This window comes from Rhinatrema bivittatum, chromosome 4 (assembly GCF_901001135.1).
Source record: "Rhinatrema bivittatum chromosome 4, aRhiBiv1.1, whole genome shotgun sequence".
Lineage (NCBI taxonomy): Eukaryota > Metazoa > Chordata > Amphibia > Gymnophiona > Rhinatrematidae > Rhinatrema > Rhinatrema bivittatum.
Window position 1 is genome coordinate 237,821,841 of NC_042618.1, and position 19,377 is coordinate 237,841,217.

Below are 19,377 nucleotides of genomic sequence, written 5' to 3' on the forward strand. Positions count from 1 at the left end.
TTGTTGCACAGGCCGAAGGGCATAACCAGGTATTCATAATGACCATCCTGTGTGTTGAACGCTGTCCTCCATTCATTGCCTCATTTGATTTGAATGAGGTTGTAAGCCCTGTGGAGGTTCAGCTTTGTAAATATCCAGGCTCCTTGAAGATGATCAAGAAATTCCAAGATAAGAGGTAGGGGGTAGAGATCTTTCTTGGTTATCACGTTCAAGCCCCAGTAGTCTATACAAGGATGTAATGTCTCGTATTTTTTAGACACAAAGAAGAATCCTGCCTCTGCTGGTGACATGGAGGGTTGATAAATCCTCGATCATGGTTCTCCTGGATATTTTGAGACATGGCCTTGGTCTCAGGGAGGGATAAGGGATAAACCCTACCTTATGGCGGAATGGTGCAGTTGAAACAGCGATGCTCCGGTAGTGTTTCTGCTCTGTTTTTAGAGAACGCATTCACGAAGTCCTCATACTGCGGTGGTGGACCCAAGGAAGTCATGGCCAGAGATACAGATGGTGGAGGCCTGACTTGGAGAAGGCATGAATCATGACAGTGAGGACCCCAATGGGTGAGCTGATGGGTTCCCCAATCAAATTGAGGGGAGTGGACTTGCAGCCAGGGCAGTCCCAATACTATGGGGTGCACTGCCATGCCGATGATGTGGAAGGTTATCTGTTCCATATGGAGAAGTCCGGTGCGGAGATGCACCGGAGCCATCATCATGGTGATTTGACTGGGAAGTGGTTCTCTGTAGATAGAGGAGATAATCAGGGACATCTCCCAAGGAACTGTTGGTAATGGAACCCACGAGGGAGGGAGTTTTACTTGACCTAGTGCTCACTAACGGGGATAATGTCTCTAATGTCTGGGTGGGTGCCCACCTCAGCACCAGTGATCATCAAACAGTATAGTTTGATATTGCAAATAGGATCCGGAGAAGTGTCACAAAGACCTGAGTTTTGAACTTCAAAAAAACAGACTTTATCGAAATGGGGAAATATCTGGAGGCAGAACTTGAAGACTGGGAGAAAAAAGGAGAAATCAAACAACAGTAGGCCAAACTAAAAGGAGCAATTACTAAAGCAACAAATTTGTATGTTAGAAAAGTAAACAAAAGTAAGAGAATTAAGAATCCAATCTGGTTCACAAAGGAGGTGGCTGATGTAATAAAAGCAAAAAAAGCAGCTTTTAAGAAATATAAAGAATCCCAAAAAGTGAAACACAGGGAGGATTAACTGGTGAAACTGAGGAAGATGAAAAAAGTAATCAAGAAACAAAAAGTCAGGCAGAGGAAAAGATTGCCAAGGAGATAAAGCAAGGTGACAAAACATTTTTCAAATATATCAGAGAAAAGAGAAAGGTACATAGTGGTAGAGTGAAATTGAAAGGGGATAAGGATCAGTGGGTGGAGAGAGATGATTAATTAGCAGAAATATTAAACAAATACTTCTGTTCAGTGTTCGCAAAAGAAGACCCTGGAGAAGGACTGTCACTTGTTATCAAGACTGTAGAAGGGGGTGGAGTAGACAAAACTCCATTTACAGAAGAGAATGTATGGGAAGAGCTAAGAAAACTTAAAGTGAACAAGGCCATGGGGCCTGATAAGGTTTACCTCAGAATACTGAGGGAACTCAGAGATGTGCTGGCAGGTCCACTGTGTGACCTGTTCAATAGATCTTTGGAAAAGGGTGTAGTGCCTAGTGACTGGAGAACGGTGGTGGTCCCGCTTCACAAGAGTGGCAGCAGAGAAGAGCCTGGAAACTACAGGCCGGTTAGCATCACCTCGGTGGTGGGAAAATTAATGGAGACTCTGCTGAAAGAAAGGATAGTAAAATATCTACAATCCGGTGGGTTGCTCTATCAGAAGCAGCATGGATTCACCAGGGGAAGGTCCTGTCAGACGAATCTAATTGATTTCTTTGATGGGGTGACTAGAGAACTGGATCAGGGAAGAGCACTCGATGTAATTTACTTGGATTTTAGTAAAGCTTTTGATACGGTCCCACACAGAAGACTCATCAACAAAATGAGAAGCTTGGGCGTCAGCTCCAAAGTGTTGGCATGGATTACAAACTGGTTGATGGATAGAAGACAACGGGTGATGGTAAATGGAACCTACTCCGAAGAGAAAATGGTGTTAAGTGGAGTGCTACAAGAATCGGTGTTGGGACTGGTTCTGTTCAACATCTTCGTGAGCGACATTGCGGAAGGGTTAGAAGGTAAAGTTTGTCTATTTGCGGATGATACTAAGATCTACAACAGAGTGGACATGTGGGAAGGAGTACAGAGAATGAGACGGGATTTAAGGAAGCTGGAAGAATGGTCGAACATATGGCAGCTGGGATTCAATGCCAAGAAATGCAGTGTCATGCATCTGGGGCTTGGTAATCCAAAAGAACTATATGCATTGGGGGGTGAAGGGCTGATATGCACGGAGCAGGAGAGAGACCTTGGGGTGATAATGTCTAATGACCTGAAGTCAACGAAGCAGTGTGACACAGCAATAGCCAAAGCCAGAAGAATTCTGGGCTGTATAGAGAGAGGAATATCTAGTAAGAAAAGGGAAGTGATAATCCCCTTGTACAGGTCCTTGATGAGGCCTCACCTGTAGTACTGTGTTCAGTTTTGGAGACCATATCTCAAAGGAGACAGAGACAGGATGGAGGCGGTTCAGAGAAGGGCAACCAAAATGGTGGGTGGTTTCCATCGAATGACTTATGAGGAGAGGTTGAGGAATCTGAATATGTATACCCTGGAGGAGAGGAGGAGCAGGGGTGATATGATACAGACCTTCAGATACTTTAAAGGTTTTAATGATCCATGGTCGTCAACAAACCTTTTCCATTGGAAACAATTTAGTAGAACTAGGGGTCACGATTTGAAACTCCAGGGAGGAAGACATAGAACCAGTGTCAGGAAATATTTCTTCACTGAGAGGGTGGTGGATGCCTGGAATGCCCTTCTGAAGGAAGTGGTGAAGACTAAAACTGTGAAGGATTTCAAAGGGGCTTGGGATAAACACTGTGGATCCCTAAAGGCTCAAGGATGGGAATAAATAAAAAAATTTAACCGGCATGGAGCGGCAGTTAATACCCTTAAGAGAAAATTGGAGGTGACCTGCATGGAGCGGCAGTTACTACCCTTAAAAGATACATGAGGTAACCTGTACGGAGCGGCATTTACTACCTTTAAGAGAAACATGGGGGTGACCTGCACAGAGAGGCAGTTACTACCCTTAAGAGAAACATGGGGGTAACCTGCACGGAGCGGCAGTTACAACCTTGGGAAGCTTGCAGGGCAGACTAGATGGACCATTTTGGTCTTTTTCTACCATCATTACTATGTTACAGATGGCCGCAAGAGCCTTCATAATGAAGCTCCCTCCTGTGCCAGAATCCACCAGCATGAGGGTGGCGAACTCGGAATTATCTGTGATAATTGCTACTGGAAAAATAAGTTGGGGAGCAGGGGTGGTGTAGCCTTGGACCATCTCCCCACTGGCTCCTAGGCTTGTTAGTTTCCCTGCCTCAGGGGACAATGCACCAGGAGATGGCCCTTCTCGGGACAATAGAAACATAGTCCTACGCTGTGGCAGTGGAGTCTCTCCTCCGAAGAGAACCAACTCTGACCAGTGCATGAGCTCTTTGGGCTGGGGTGGAGAAGAGGTCACCATGGGAGTCGAGGTAAGAAGACGTGAAAAGGACGGGGCCAATGTCACCTGCCTTTGAGGGGTTAGTAACTCCCGGGTCCGCTGCTGGAGGTGGCAGTCAATCCTCCCGGCAAGGTCGATGAGGTCATCAAGCGACTCAGGCAGTTCCCCTGTGGCCAGTTCATCCTTAACCCATGAGGAGAGTCCTTCCAAGAAAATTCTGCAAAGGCTTTCCTCCCACCAATTTAGTTAGTTTGCCATGGTACGGAACTCGATGGCATAGTCAATCAGAGATCGAGTACCCTGTCAGAGGTGTAGAAGGTCAGACTCGATGGTGGCTAAACGGCTTGAATGCCTTGATGAACTGTGGTAGATCATTGAGCAGCGTGTCCCCATGTTTCCACAAGGGGAAGCCCAAGCCAAAGCCTTTCCATCCAGCAGATTGAGGATAAAGGTGATCTTAATGGTGTCGCTGGAGAACTGTGCTCGCTGAAGTGAGAAGTGCATGAAGCACTGGCTTAGGAATCCGCGGCAGTGCTTAGTGTGTTTCCCACATTGTGGGGGGGAGGATACCAGGAGGTTCACCATAGGCGTAGCTGCCAGAGCTGCTGAGCCAGTAGGGACTACAGGAGTGGTCATGGCAGCAGTGGCATCGAGGTGGTTATTGAGGTATTCCATGGAGCCCACCAGTTCTTCAAAAATTTATTGCTGTTGCTGAATTTTCTGTGCCAGTCTAGGTATAGCTAGGAGGCCCAAGAAATCCACTGGGTCCATGGCCTCATCAAACTATTGCATCGGTGGACCCTTGAACTGAAGCGAGGTTGGCGCACCTGTAGGGAGGAGCTGTGCAGGTCCTCACTGCCAGCGGGCAGAACTTGGCTGATGCAGAGGCCTAAAAGGACTTCACCACTACCAGTGCATGTTCACTGCAGGTTCAGTCCTTGGGTGCCGAGCCAGCAGGGACTACAGGAGTGGTCATTGCAGTGGTGGCATTGAGGTGGGCATTGAGGCATTCCACGGAACCCGCCAGTTCTTCCAAAAATTATTGCTGTTGCTGAATTTTCTGTGCCAGTCTGGATATAGCTTGGAGGCCCAAGAGATCTGCTGGGTCCAAGGCCTCAGCAAACTGTTGCATCGGTGGACCCTTGATCCAAAGTGAGGTGGTGCCACCTGCACGTCCTCACTGCTGGCAGACGGAACGTGGCTGATGCAGAGGCCTAGCAGGGACCTCACCACTACCAGCCCGCATTCCCCACAGGTTGAGTCCTTGGGTGCCGGGGCTGACTGGACTTAAGTGCAGGCCTCTGGATGGCGAGGTATCCGTGAAGAAAGGAGCAAGCAAGAAGGACAAGTCCATATGGGCCAAGGTCAGGGCAGGACAGCAGACAACAGAGATGAAGACAAATCATGGTCGGGGCAGGTGGCAGAACAAGTGAGGTCAAGATGAGGTTCGTGGTCAGCCAGGAGACAATCCAAGAAGAAGATGGAGTCAAGGCAAGCCGAGATCCAATCTGAAGAGTCAATCCAGAAGGAAGGAACTGAAGAGGCGAAGGCAAGAACCACAAAAGAAGGAGCACAGGAACAAGACCTGAACAAGGAATCAGGACTGCAGGAGCAGGAACCACAAGAGAATGAACACAAAGCAACTCATTACTTGCAGGAGTCATCCCGTTGCTGAGGCAGTCGAGCCTGGTTCAGGCTGTCCTTAAATAGGGAGGCACAGGAGACGTGTGCACCTAGGGATTCTTGCTCAGTGGAGTGGCATTTCCCGCACAGCACAGCTTGGCCTGTGCGGTGGCCTGCCATGTCGTCGCTCCAGGAGGCATCGCGGCAATGGGGGGAGCCCCTCTGTTCCCGGCCGGGATAGTAACAACAAAGCCTTCCCCTTTTTCACACACAAAAGGTTGAATTTTCAAAACTTTACGCATCTAAAAATTAAGATATAGTCACATATAAGTAGCCTCTAATTGCATATTTTGTATTTTATAAAAGGCATAAATACATGGTCTAGGGGTGTTCCAGGGCGGAACCAACATGTGTAAGCTGCTATTTTAAAAGATGTGTGTACATTTGCCAGCTTACTCTCGTATTTTTACACTTGCTAAATTATCTGATGTAAGTGACATTAAACGTGTTGATTGGGTAGAACTGACTGGGTGGGAAGTCTGGATGACCTGGGGAGAGTTCATGCTGAAGAACCAGGAAGGTCTTGATGGCCTGGAGAAGCACTAAGTAAACTGGTGGACTAATTGGTAAATCGGTTAATTTAATTTGCATGAGCATGTTTTAAAATTAGGAGGCTTACGCAAGTAAGTCCTACTTTACTTTTGCACATAAAATATATGCGCATATATTTTAAAAATAGATAGGAAAAGTGTGTGCATTCAATGTATTGATTATACGTGGTTTCTATGCATTGTATTTGCGTGAAAGCATACATACTCACATGTGGAAGAGTAGGCTACTGGTTAGAGCAGTGGGCTACAACCCCTGGAAACCAGCTTTCGCATCCCACTATCACTCCTTGTAACCTTGGGCAAGTCACTTTACCCTGTATGGCCTCAGGTACAAAATTTGATTGTAAACCCTGTGGGGATAGGGAAATACCTACTGTACCTGAAGTGCCAAAAGGCTGAATATAAAAACCTAAATAAAATAAATATGTTGTGGGGTAAAGAGATGCATATATATACCACACACATTTTCTCACAGTCATATGAGTGCATTTATTCTGCTGTGCACATTTGTTTGAAAGTTATCCTCAATGTGCATTTCTGTATAGCGAGTGTGAGAAATGGTGTATACTGGTATGTATTAATCTGAGATTCCTTAAATTTTTTTTGCAATGTTGTAATATAATCAGGTGGCACCGCATGATCATAATCTGTGGAGCATATTGCTATGGCAAGCATGTGGGTCTGCTCACACTATGGCCACACAGTGCCTACATGGCATGCATCTTTTGCCAGTGAATCTGCTGTGTTTCCTTTCACCAAAAAGTCCCTTTTTGTGTGCGCTTTCATTCATTATCTGAATTCTCTGAAAATTCTATTTTAGGGCCAGATTCATTCATGCTTTTCTCCTCTTTTGTGTCTATGGGAAAAACCCTTAGTGAGTCAGGCACCTAGTTCTTGTGCTGTAGTCCAAAGTGATGATTTTTTTTCACCATGGAACCATATGTGGTTTTAAATGTATTTATTTATTTATTTATTTAGAATTCTTATATACCGACATTCTTGAAAGAAGATATCAAATCAGATCGGTTTCCATTAAAACTGAACTATCGCAGCTGTGGCGTTACATTGAAACAAATTTATTAGCAAACCTACCAACGCAGCAAAACAATGGCACTTCCAGAAACATAATTATAATCTAAAATGATCTGTATTTCAGGGTGTGACCCCTGGAACTGCTGCAGGCAGGCTACAAAGGCTGCCAGTTTATAGTATTGTGCTGAGGCAGATCCAGAGGAATACTCAGACTGAATAATGACTTCTCTATTTAGCTGAAGTTGCACAGTAGCGAAGCCTGCCAGGTGTTTTCCTCCCTCACACTGACTACTTCCAGCAATATACACTAAGGGAAGACAAGGAGAGAGTCTGTTCTGTACCAATTCTCGGAAATGCATACAATTAGGAGTATTAAATGAGGACTTACAATCATATTGCTGTCCATAAGTGGGAACTCTCTGGATTTGGCCTGGAAACTCCGCAATTCTGAATAAATTGCCGGGTCTCCAGGCCAACACCCGAAAACTCTTGCTCCCCTTCTGCATTAGGCTGGAAGAAAAACCGGCTGGAGCAGCACAGGCCTGCAGGAGGAGGAGTGTCAGCAGTGGCACCCATGCTGCAGGAGGATGAAGAGAAGTGCGAGGCGGTGCAGGAGGAGCGAGATGAGCAGGAGCATAGCGCCTGCCTCCCACCACCTGGCAAGGAACAAGAACCTGCAGACGCAAGAAGAGCAGCAACATTGGGCCACGCACAGGAATAAAACAAGGGCAGCCCGGGCCTGACGCTGCAGAAGAGGAGGAAGTAGCATATTTGTCTTGTGAGCCGGAGGAAAGAGGCGGCTCCTGTGGCTAAATTGGGATCAAGGTGAGAAGAGAGAGTAGGCATGTATGAGTATGAGAGTGCATGTGTGTGTGTGTGTGTGTGTGTGAAAGAGGGGGAGAAGTGAATGAGAGTGTATGGAAAAGGGAGAAGAGTGAGTGTGCATTTGTGTGTGAGAGTGCATGAATGTGTATGAAAGAGGGAAAGAAATGAATGAAAGAGTGCATGTGTGTATGTTGTGTATGTGGAAAAGGGAGAAGAGTGAGTGTGCATGTGTATGAGTGAGGAAGAGAAGTGTGTGTGAGAATGACCATATATGTATGGGTGAGAGTGTGAGTGAACATATGAGTGTGTGAGATAGAAAGTTTGTGCACATGATGCTACCAGGCCCCCCTCCCCTCCCCCACTACCCTGCGAGGACCTCAGGGTGACAGGAAATCAGATGTTCCTAGGTATTAGGCTGTCCTGCATGCAAGATTCCCGCAATCTGTTGTTTGGGTTCTTTCAGCAATTCAAACTTTACATTCTGGACCTGTAGCATTAGAGTCCACTGGACTGTTCTCTCAGTCCTAATCTTGCTACATGCTTTCCTTCCACAGTGAATTTAAGCAGGGTTTGGTGGCTGCAGGTATGTGTAGTCAGAGCATCAATTATGTAAGTACATTTTTTGTCTAGCGGCATAAGATGTCAGTATGTGCTTTAAACAGATTCCAACTTTTTGTTCAGGAATGGTGAGAACTCTGGAAAAGAATGCAGTTGGACTATATGCCCCTCCTAAAGTACAGGGAATTGTAAAAATGTTAATTTAATGTAAATATCTTTATCTAATGTTATCCTCTCCCTTTCTTCTCTACTCCCAGTTCTAGTACCTTGTTATTTGTAACTGCTTCCTCCTCACTAATAGGTTACTCATTTGTTCTTTGTACACCCCTGTTCTATGTAAACCGGCATGATGTGATTGTATCATGAATGCCGGTATATAAAAATTTTAAATAAATAAAATAAAATAAATAAATGCTGTGTGAGTGCTGCACCTATGCTGGTTTCTACAACTACAGGATATAGGAAATAATCTCGTGTATGATCTGGATGTGCTATTGCAGGGACAGAAGTCAAAATGCATTTCAGTTTAGTCACAACATCTGTGTGCTGTTCTCCCAGATGTAATCTTTGCTGAGTTTCCACTTCAGCATAGTTGGGCATGAATTCAAGGCAGAATCCAATGAGTCTCAGAAATGACTGAAGCTATTTCTGATCTGTGGGGGGAAAGGCAATTTCTGTATTTGCTCTACTCTCTGTGAATCTACCGACTTAACGTTCTGGTCAGTGGTAACTCCCAGAAAGGAAACTTGTGATTTATAGAGCTTTGAAGTGTCTGAATGTAAATAAATTCAATAAATAAACTTTAAGACCAGCTTCTATGAGTGCTCCCAAAATCCTCCTCAAATGAGCCTGGTGAGCAGATTCAGATTGAATCAAAATGCCATCTACGAACTGTAATATGTTTTCTCTGCATGATACACATGAAAGGGTTTCATGCTTGTATTTGTGAATAATAGATGGGAGAATCGCGGTAACCCTGTGGAGGAAGTACAGTCCATGCGTCCTGTTTATTTTGCCACTGAAATGCTATCTTCTTTTACTGGCATTCAGCAGTCAGGTACAGACTCCAAAAGACTTTAGATAAGTCCAGGATTGAGAACAAAGTTACATTTAGGGTTCAGTTTGGAAATCATTTCAGGATATCAAGCTACCACTGGCAACACAGATTTTGAAACGTGATTTAGGGAGCAGTAATCAATGGTGAGTCTCCATGATTTAAGCACAAATAGACTTCTGCGGATTCCTTGCATAAACAGGCATTTCTGTTTATTCTTTTTCTTGAATATCTATACCACCTTTTTTCCACGTATACGTTTAGATCTTTATGTCTATTAGATCCATATATGTTTGAGTCAGTCCAGAGGGTGGCTATTGAAATGATCGGTGGTCTTCATTCTAAAACATATGGGGATAGGCTTAGACATCTAAATAAGCACATTCTGGAGAAAAGGCGGGATAGAGGAGATATGATAGAGACATTTCAATATCTCCAAGGTTTCCATGCTGAGAAGGTGAGCCTCTTTCAAAGGAAAGAAGGTTCTAGAAGGAGGGGTCATGAAAGCACCGATTCCAGTGCTGCTGTCAGAAGCAGCACTGGAGCCACCGGGGACAGGGGCGTTAAGACCCTCACTCCTGGCAGCTTACACTCCTAGCGCAGGAAGTGAAAGCTGAGCATAGTTTATGATTCCAGTGCTGCCTATCAGAAGCAGTACAGGAGATGCCAGCAGCAGGGAATTTTTCTGGGGATTGGGGGGGGTGGAATAAGGGGTTCCAGGGGAGTGCCCTGGCCCTTTGGGATTGCAGGGCGGAGAAGATCTGGGGGGCACGATAGTAATGAAAATGGGGAAGGGGTGCTGGGGGCCCTACCTTCAGACTGTAGCATTTTCAGTTATGTAGGAGATGTTTGGGAACTGGGGGGCACTTAGCCCAACAGGGCCCTTTATTAATTAAGTTGGAGAAGGGAGAAATTCGGGCCACAGGTCCTTTTATTTATTTACTTTTTAAATTTCTGACAGTGCTACTTAACCGGATATCTTTGAAGATATACCATTACTTAGCTAGTTATCCAGCCACGCAAGGCTGGATAACTTTAGACCCATTCTGAAAATTGGCTAGGTTAATTGGACAATTTAAATGATCAGTAGTCTTCCTTCCAAAGCATATGGGGATAGACTTATGCTCTTGAAGGATAAGTCACTCAATATTCAAAATCTTGTCATTTAGATGGATAACGTGTGAGTTATCTATTTAAATGGCTTTGAATATTGACCTCTTGAAGTTTCGAACCAGGCTTAGAAGCTGGAGGTATGCTGACTGCTTGATAAGCCAAGATGGTCCAGAGTAGGGGTGTGCATTCGTTTTCGACGTATTGGCAATCCGCAACATACATGTCCCTATTCGTTGTATTCGTGGGATCACAAAATGTATGGCAAACCCTCACGAATACAACGTTTCTAACAAATAACCCCCCCCCCACCCTCCTGATCCCCCCAAGACTTACCAAAAGTCCCTGGTGGTCCAGCAGGGGTCCTGGAGCGATCTCCTGCACTCAGGCTGTCGGCCGCCAGTATTCAAAATGGCGCCGTTAGCCTTTGCCCTCACTATGTCACAGGGGCTACTGGTGCCATTGGTTGGCCCCTGTCACATGGTAGGAGCAATAGACGGCCAGTGCCATCTTGTGCTCCTACCATGTGACAGGGGCCGACCAATGGCACCGGTAGCTCCTGTGACATTGTAAGGGCAAAGGCTATCAGCGCCATTTTGAATACTGGCAGCCGAAGGTCCGAGTGCAGGAGATCACTCCAGGACTGCCGCTGGACCACCAGGGACTTTTGGCAAGTCTTGGGGGAGTCAGGAGGGTGGGGGGTTGTAGTTAATTAAATTTAAAGGGTTGGGGTGGGTATTTTTTTTTTTTTTTTTGAAACAAATACATACGTAACTAATGAACGGATTGGGGTCCCCCGAGAATGGATGCAACAGATTTGGCTCCTCACGAATATGAATACTGAATGGGACGAATCCGTCCCTGCTGCACATCCCTAGTCCAGAGCCCCTGGGATAGTGGCTATGGCTGGGTGCTATGTAATAAAGGAAATGTGATCAAAATGAAACTGTGATGAAAACCTCTTGTTTTGTTTGAAAACAAAACAAAAACACCCACTGCAAAAATGTGGGTTTTTTTTTCCTATGACTTGTTTTGGAAAGTCAGCAAAAAAAACAAACCAAAAAAAAAAACCTGTTTCAGCCATCACACAGCTTTCCCCACTCCCCCCCCCCCACCCCCACCCCTCCACCTTCTGTCTTTCTCTAAATTCTCCATGCCTTCTGCAAGCCATCTACTCAAAACAGTAACATCCCATCTGTGGGATCATAGGGTTGTAGCAAGTCAAATGGGGTAGAGTGATACCCAGGCACTTCTGCCCTAGCAAGTCCTGGATGAAATATTCCACCAACCGGCCCTGAGGTTGGCACCATTTGTTTATTCGGCTGTGGTGCATATGGCTGGAGAAGAGAAGGGCACTGACTTCAGGACCAGTCGGTACCGTTTTGAAAGCAGGATCCAACAAGGCAGAAACTAAAGTTGTAGTAAGTTACTGTCTATGAGGAGAATGTCCTGACCAGGGGTTATTTCATTTTTATTGAATCGGTGTTGGCCAGGGTTTGGGTGGAAATTTTCCTTTTTGTTTTTTTTCCTTTCTTTCTTTCTTTTTTTTCTATTTTGTTTTCTTTCTGTTTCATGTGTATTTCATTTGAATGAAACAAAATTAACATGAAACAAAACATGAATAAAACCCCCCCCCCTGAAAATAAAAAAATAAATAAATAAAATAAAACCTTTTTCTGTGTACATACCTACAAAACCATGTTTTGTTTGGTTTGCTGAAATCATGCTTTTTTGTGTGTGTTTCTTGTGTAGTGCCCTATTGCCTTATGAGAAGGGCAATTTTCAAAGATATTTATATGGGTAAATGGCAATTTACCTGCGTCAATCAGCTATCTGAAATTTGAGCTTCCCAATGCAGCAACAATTTATATTTATTTATTTTGACATATTTATTATTATTATTATCAATGAATTAATTGATTGATTAATTAATTAATATTCTGCTTTTGGGCACTTCAAAGTGGATTACATTCAGATACTGAAGATATTTCCTTGTCCCCAGAGGGTTCACAATCTAAGGTGGTCATTTTCTATTGCTTATCACGTGTGATAAGGGGCTATCGCACACGAAAAGTCCTTTTTGCGATAGCTTGCCGGGGGTGGAGTCGGGGGGGCGAGGGGAGGAGTCTGGGTGGTGAGGAGGCGGATGCTCTGATGTCTTTGCTGGCGGTGATAAGGTAAGCACCGTTATCATCGCCAGTAGCGTGCCCAATAGTACCACCTTTCATGATGGCGCTATTGAGTGCGAAAGCTGGCAGTGATAACACCGCGGTGGTGCGATGGCTGCAGGCTTTTGCAGGCCCGCCCCCCGTTTTCGCTAGATTCACCATTCTGTGTTAGAATGACGAATCTAGGCCTAAGTTTGTACTTGAGGCAATGAGGGTGAAGTAACTTGCCCAAGGTCACAAGGAGCCGCAGTAGGATTTGAATCTTGGCTTCCCTGGGTTCATATCCTGCTGCTCTATTTTCCACCATTGAAATCTCATCATAGCAGAGAGCAATCTATAAAAGTAAAATACAATATTTGTAAGCAAAACTAACATTTTTTATGGCTTGTACTTTTAGCTGCTTTGAGAGAAGATGTTCCTAGGGGTGAAGGGCGAGGAAAAGTATAGAAATAGAGTGTATTTTCAACTACGGGTATGTACTTCTCCAACAAATTTCTACCCACATAACAAGCAGATGCAAATGTCCACAGGTACTGTGTGGAAATGCCTGCTTACTTTTACCCTTTTGAGAGGTGGTATTCCCAGGGGGTGGGGTTTGGATTGGGAGTGGAGATGCACACCTGTAGAATACATTGGGGGGAAATGCCTGTGTCATGATCCTGGCTGCTAGGCAGCTTCTCCACCAGCACAGGTCATAAGAACATAAGAAATTGCCATACTGGGTTAGAGCAAGGGTCCATCAAGCCCAGCATCCTGTTTCCAACAGTGGCCAATCCAAGTTACAAGTTCCTGGCAAGTACCCAAACATTAGATAGATCTAGCTTGTACTTGAGGCAACATAAGAATATAAGAACTATTACTATTAGCTTTAATTGAAAATCAGTTTTTCTGTATAAAGTTGTCAACTACTGTTGAAGTTAATTGTTCACATTCCTATTAACTGTTGTATGCAAAACCTGTTGCTATTTATTGTTTTCTTACTGTATAACTTGTTACTTATAAAGCATTGTGCTATGTTATTGTTTTCTGTAAACCGAGGTGATGTAGACCTTTATGTACCGCGGTATATAAAAATCTCCAAATAAATAAATAAACTATTACTTATTAATTACCGTAATAGCAATTTATGGATTTAACCTCTCCCCTTTATCATTTTGGTTGCCCTTCTCTGTACATTCTACATTGCAACTATATCTTTGAGATGCGGTGACCAGAACTATGCACAGTACTCAAGGTGCGGTATCACTATGGAATGATACAGAGGCATTATGACATTTTCTGCTTTATTCACCATTCCCTTCCTAATAATGCCTAATAATGCTTTGACTGTTGCAGCACACTGAGCTGACGATTTCAGTCTATTATCCACTATGATGCCTAGATCTTTATCCTGGGTGGTAGCTCCTAATATGGATCCTAACATCATATAACATCTGCATGGGTTACTTTTTCCTATATGCTGAGGGGGGATATGATAGAGGTGTTTAAAATCATGAGAAGTCTAGAACGGGTAGATGTGAATTGTTTTTTTACTCTTTCGGATAATAGAAAGACTAGGGTGCACTCCATGAAGTTAGCATGTGGCACATTTAAAACTAATCGGAGAAAGTTCTTTTTCACTCAACGCACAATTACTCTGGAATTTGTTGCCAGAAGATGTGGTTAGTGCAGGTAGTATAGTTATGTTTAAGAAAGGATTGGATAAGTTCTTGGAGGAGAAGTCCATTACCTGCTCTTAATTAAGCTGACTTAGATAATAACCACCGCTATTACTAGCAATGGTAACATGGAATAGACTTAGTTTTTGGGTACTTGCCAGGTTCTTATGGCCTGATTGGCCACTGTTGGAAACAGGATGAGGGGCTTGATGGACCCTTGGACTGACCCAGTATAGCATGTTCTTATTATTCCATGACCTACATCAGGGGTCGGGAACCTTTTTGGCTGAGAGAGCCATGAACGCCACATTTTAAAATGTAATTCCGTGAGAGCCATACTAACTACAACCCCCCCCAACCTCCTGACTCCCCCAAGACCTACCAAATTAATTTACTACAACCCCCTACTCTCCTGACGCCCCCAAAACCTACCAAATTAATTTACTACAACCCCCCATCCTCCTAAACCCCCCCCCCCCCCAAGACCTGCCAAACGTCCCTGGTGATCCAGCAGGGGTCCAGGGCTCGCAGACAAATCTTTTTTATTAAAGTAAAAATCTAACAAAACCCCCCACCCTCCTGACCCCCCCCAAGACCTGCCAAAAGTCCATGGTGGTCCAGCGGGGGTCTGGGAGCGATTTCCTGGACTTGGGCTGTCGACTGCCCATAGTCAAAATGGCGCCGATGGCCCTTTGCCCTCACTATGTCACTGGGGTCGACCAATGGCGGCGGTAGCCCCTGTGAAACAGTAAGGGCAAAGGGCCGTCGACGGCATTTTGATTACTGGCAGTCGACGGCCCTTTGCCCTTACTGTGTCACAGGGGCTACCGCCGCCATTGGTCGACCCCAGTGACATAGTGAGGGCAAAGGGCCATCTGCGCCATTTTGACTACTGGCAGCCGACAGCCCAAGTCCAAGAGATCGTTCCCGGACCGCTCCTGAACCCCCGCTGGACCACCAGGGACTTTTGGCAGGTCTTGGGGGGTCAGGAGGGTGGGGGCTGTAGTAAATTAATTTTGGAGGTCTTGGGGGGTGTCAGGAGGGTGGGGGATTTTGTTAGATTTTTACTTTTTTATTAAAGATTTGTCTGTGAGCCAGATGCAGCCATCAAAAGAGCCATATCTGGCTCCCGAGCCATAGGTTCCTGACCCCTGACCTACATTATGGGGGTAGTTTTAAGACTGGTAGCTTCAATGCAAGGTTCGCTAGCATGTTTTGTCCTTGCTAATGTTCAAAGTGAAAGTATTGGTTTTGTGAAAAACAATGTTGAAGATGGCAAGGCCTGAAATGGCCTAACAGTGGAAGAGGTGGAAGCCATCACTTCGGCAGGTCTTGGGCATGCTTGGGACAGTGGTGGGAAAGGGAGTTGAGAGGACAGGTCAAAGACTTGGTGGGAGGAAAGAATTATTGTTGGCTTCCATAGGGGATTTCATTTATTTATTTAACATTTTTCTATATACCGACAGCCGTTTGCACATCGTATCGGTGTATATTTAACTCAGAACTCATAGGCGATGCCTTTACATGGAACAGAAACTAAAAAATAAACAGTAAAGTAAAGTAACAGGTATTACAATGGACAAGTTAAACAATATTAATAAAAGTAATGTACAGTGTATTTACAATAGCTACAATAGCGTCAACAGTCATATAGACAAAAGATTTTCGTACGTCATGTGGAGGGTGTAGAGGGGAAGTAGGCTTGTTGAAAAATGTGTCTTGTGAGCCTGGATTGGCCACTGTTGGAAACAGGATGAGGGGCTTGATGGACCCTTGGTATAGCCCAGTATGGCAGTTTCTTATGTTCTTATATTGTTTAAGTGATTAAAGCCTCTTGGTGTACAAAATTAGGGGCTGAGGGAAGTCTGTCTCCCTCCTCATCCATCACTGAGGAGCTAAGAATGGCTTGCCTCCCTCCCTGTCCAGCCCCAAAGAGTTGTGGATGGCCTACTTCTTTTCTTGCCTGATCCAGAGGAGCGAAAAGAAGGTCTCCCTCAATCCTCATCCAGTTCTGAACAGCCTTAAGAAGCCCAGCCTCCCTTCACATTCAAGACCAGAGAACCACTAAATGCCCATCTCTTTGCCTGACCCCTTCAGAACTGAGAAGAGGCCTGTGTTACGATGCTGCTCGTGGAGCCCATCCCACTAGCAGCCTCTCACCTGCCCCGACCTGACACCGCAGGTTGCCTTCTCGTGGCCTAGGCCACTCTGGACCACCACTGCCGCTCCCGTGCGGCCTGATGCCACTGCCGCTCCTCTCTTCATGACATGGAGCCACCGCTGGGACGCCTCATCTTCACGGCACGGAAGCTGCTCTCCCTTCATCTTCATGAGGTTAGGAAGTCGCCGCAGATGCTCCTCTTTGCAGCTCTGGTGCCACCGCCGATTTCCTCCACCTTCGCAGCAGGGATGCAGCTGCCTGCTCCTGTCTCCTTGGGCTCTGCATAGGCACGCGTGCGCGCCTCTCCTCTGTATTTAAAGGGCCAGCGGTGGGAAAAGCCCACTGCCTCCACCGGATGACCTCATCAATTGTTGTCTCATCCAGCCCTATAAAAGGGCTCAGCCTTCACTCATCAGGGCCTTCGAACTGGATCCATGGTCATCCATGCTTATTTTTCTGGTCAAGGTCCTCCGTGGTTTTCTTGTGTCTTGATCGCTCCTTGTTAGATGTCCTAGATGTTCCTGGTCTCCTTCGTCTAATGTTCCTGGTCCTGTTCCTCGTTGAAGCTCCTTCGTTGTCTCTTCGGTGTCCTGATGTTCCATGTCTTGAAGTTCCGATGTTCCTTGTCCTGAAGTTCCAATATTCCAAGTCCTGAAGTTCCTGATATTCCGTGTTCCAGTCCTGGTCCTGATGTCTGCATCTCCTGCTCTTCATCCTGCTTCCAGGTTTCCTGCTTGTCCACCTTTCCTGGCATGCCACCGTCGTGGTCCGTGACCAGTCCATGGGGGGCTGTGTAGACCACTTCGTGGCACAAGGCCTGCTTTCATGTCTGCAGCGCAAGCCTCCGGAAGGCCCCTTGTTTTTAATTCTGAGGTCAGTTCCTGAATTCGAGTTTCGAGTCTTGAATCCTGAGTCTTGAATCCTGTTCCCGGTCTTCGGAGTACCTTGTGCCTGCTTCCATCCATACCCAAGACTCAAGCCAGAACCTGCTCCACTTCAGTGTGGTCTGCGACCTGCCACAGGCGGCTCTGTAGGGCGTGCCTCAGTGCAGGCCTCTCCTCAATCTTCGACATGTTTCCGGTTCCATGTCTTCACTTTCTCGCCTGGAGTCTGCTCTGCTTTCTGTGTGGTCTCCGACCAGCCATGGGCGGCTGTGAAGGGCTTGCTGCGATGTAGTACTCACACCGCATTAGTGCCTGAACCCTGAATCCTCTCCTTCCAAGTTCCACAAAACCTTGTCCGAGTCTTCCAAGTATCCTGAAACCTCGTCTGAGTCTTCCAAGTTCCTGAGTTCCATGTCTTGTCTTGTTCCTGCCCTCAGCCTCTGTCTGGCCTCACGCACTTGTCGTTCCCAAACAGCGGGTCCAGAAGGGCTACCAAGTGGCCGGAGGGCTACTCTTACCAGCATTGCGTTGCTGGGTCTCACTGGTGCATGCAGGTCCAGTGGAGGGCTGAGCCTGCCTTGTTCCAGTTCCTGATGTTCCTCACCTTGATCCTGGTCCAGCCTTGTTCCAGCTCCAGCCTGTGCCTGAAGCTCTCACCTGTGTGTCTTGGGGCTCCTCCCAGAGCCGGGCCGTTGCCCAAGGGCTCACAATCTCTCTGAGCAAGCGACTGCACCTCCGCGCTCACAACAGCCTGCTTCCATACCTGCCCTGGTGCAAGAAGTCACTGAAAGATCTGCCTCTTTATCTGGCTATAAAAAGCTACCAAAGGTTTGCCTCTCTCTCTGCTCCCTGATACACTCCAGCTGGGAACCCAGACAGCCATAGATGTACAGTAAAAATAATTTGGGGGGCAATTTTCAAAAGTACTCACATTGATGTAAAGTTTGCATACTTTTCCTTTGAAAATTGCAAAGGGAAAAAGTATCCACAGAGATTTTCACCCTTTTTTTCAGGTACTTTTCCCCTTAAAAAATAATGCACATAGGTTTGAAAATGCAATCCAAGTGCATTATTTTCTTCCCCTGCCCTGAACACATGCTTGAGGGCCTTAAATGGGTCAAGCTATAGGGATCTCCCTAATGAATATGCATGAGATAGATTTATATGCACACTGCCTCAATTGTACACAAATCTATCTCGTGCACATTCATTAGAGATATCCTGAAAACCTGACCCATTTGTAGCCCTTGAGGACTGGAATGGAATACCATGGACAAACTTAGTTACAAAATATTGTTTATTTTCAAAGAATATAGTAGTAGCAGCAGGGAAGAGAAGGACTTCTTCCAAAAATATACTATGCTAAAAGAGAACCTCTTCCTTATTCCCAACACTACCTCAGAAGTACTGCTTAGCCCACGTAGTGGAATATTATTGGTCCCTCGGATCTGCCCCCTTAAAGGTGCAGGAGTCGTTTAGTGATGATACTATTTTACAGTAGTCCTAATACCACTAGCCTGTGAATCCCTGCACCTTTAAAAGAGTGGATCGTTGCCACTCAGTCTAAGCAGTGCTTGTGAGAATAGTGCTGCCGGAACAGGATGCACCTCTGTCACCACAGCACCCCAGGCAGCTGCCTGCGCTGCCTAGTAGGAAATACAGAACTGAATGCCTGTTTATCTTAAAAGCAAAATAGTTCCAGTCAATGAAAGCCCTCAAAAGGATGCTAATAGTAATGTGTCATCTTTTGCTCATTTTAATTCTGACCTGAAGAAGAGAGCCATTAGCTCTCAAAAGCTTGTCAAGAAATATATTAATTTAGTCCAATAAAAAGGTATAACTATATATATATATATATATATATATATATATATATATATATATATATATATATATATATATATATATATATATATATATATAGTAACATATGGACAGAAAAAGCAGTCCATTCAGTCTGCCCCAGTCAACCTGAGGTTTTATTTTCTTCATCTCTATTATTTAGCCATGAAGAATCCTCTGTGTTTACCCCATATATATATATTT

At 45.3% G+C, this 19,377-nt stretch overlaps 1 protein-coding gene across 2 annotated transcripts in view; it reads left to right on the plus strand.

Annotated features, from left to right (window-relative positions):
* The window catches only part of LOC115090605 (sodium- and chloride-dependent betaine transporter-like), a 230,648-nt gene that overhangs the window by 36,529 nt on the left and 174,742 nt on the right, over positions 1–19,377 (plus strand). The window contains exon 1 of one of the 2 annotated variants that reach the window (XM_029599947.1): positions 7,572–7,738. The exons of the other annotated variant lie outside the window; for it this stretch is intronic. The gene's annotated coding sequence lies outside the window, so the exon portion shown is untranslated. Of the gene's footprint in view, positions 1–7,571; positions 7,739–19,377 lie in introns of those variants that run through there. 2 annotated transcript variants of the gene reach the window in all.